This window comes from Cebus imitator, unplaced genomic scaffold (genome assembly GCF_001604975.1).
Source record: "Cebus imitator isolate Cc_AM_T3 unplaced genomic scaffold, Cebus_imitator-1.0 Scaffold108, whole genome shotgun sequence".
NCBI lineage: Eukaryota > Metazoa > Chordata > Mammalia > Primates > Cebidae > Cebus > Cebus imitator.
Window position 1 is genome coordinate 5130629 of NW_016107423.1, and position 1182 is coordinate 5131810.

Below are 1182 nucleotides of genomic sequence, written 5' to 3' on the forward strand. Positions count from 1 at the left end.
GTAGAGACGGGGTTTCACCATGTTGACCAGGATGGTCTCGATCTCTTGACCTCGTGATCCACCCGCCTCGGCCTCCCACAGTGCTGGGATTACAGGCTTGAGCCACCGCGCCCGGCCTAACAATTCTTATAAATGTGCATGGTCTTTTCTCTTTGCTTTCTATTATTCTTGATTTATCCATTTAAGTGAATTTAATGCTCACAAAATCTGATAGGAAATAAAGTTTATTCATATCATTAAGTGTTTACTATATGCTAAGCACTGTGCTGGAAGTACTAATTGTAATAAGTCATGCCTTCTATTTTAAGAAGCTTATTGTCTACTGCAGATGTGATATTATTGCTGTTGTGCAAACTACTGGAGAGGAATCATTTTTACCTTACTTTTCCATTAAAAAATATTTCATTCAATGTACTACTGTAACTTTCTACTTATATGATCCCCAGTTTTCCTATCTTCAGACAGTGAAGGTTATAGAAGAGTCATTAAAGAGTGTGGGCTTGGGATACAGACTATGCAGGTTACAATCATGGCTCCACTCTTTCCTGTGTGACCTTATAACCCTTTTGTGGCTCAGTTTCCTATTCTGCTGTAAAGGTTAAGTGAGTTATTATATACCAAGTGCTTAGAAGAGTGGTTGGCATACAGTAAGCACTTAATAAATGTCAAACTATTGCTAGTTTGTTTCTCTAAGATGGCAGAAACAATCTAATTTTTATTTTGGGGGGTTCATTATTTTATAATTGCTATTAGTTCTTGCAGTTATCTCAAAGAGGCTTCTGATGTTACTATGTAAATATATTAACATTAAAAATTTGATTGACAGGGACTCCCTCCATCACCCAAGCTGGAGTGGAGAGGCACGATCACAGTTCACTGTAACCTTGAACTTCTGGGATCAAGTGATCCTCCTACGGTGGCTGCCAGTGTTAGAGATGAATAAGAATATAAAGAAATGGACACCTTTGTGACTAAGTCTGTATTCTTGGCTTTAGTGTATAATTTCCTAAAGTTTCATAGGCTGAAATACAGGTTTCTTTGATTTGGATAAATGTATATACATTAGGCCGGGTGCGGTGGCTCACGCCTGTAATCCCAGCACTGTGGGAGGCCGAGGCGGGTGGATCACGAGGTCAAGAGATCGAGACCATCCTGGTCAACATGGTGAAACCCCGTCTCTAC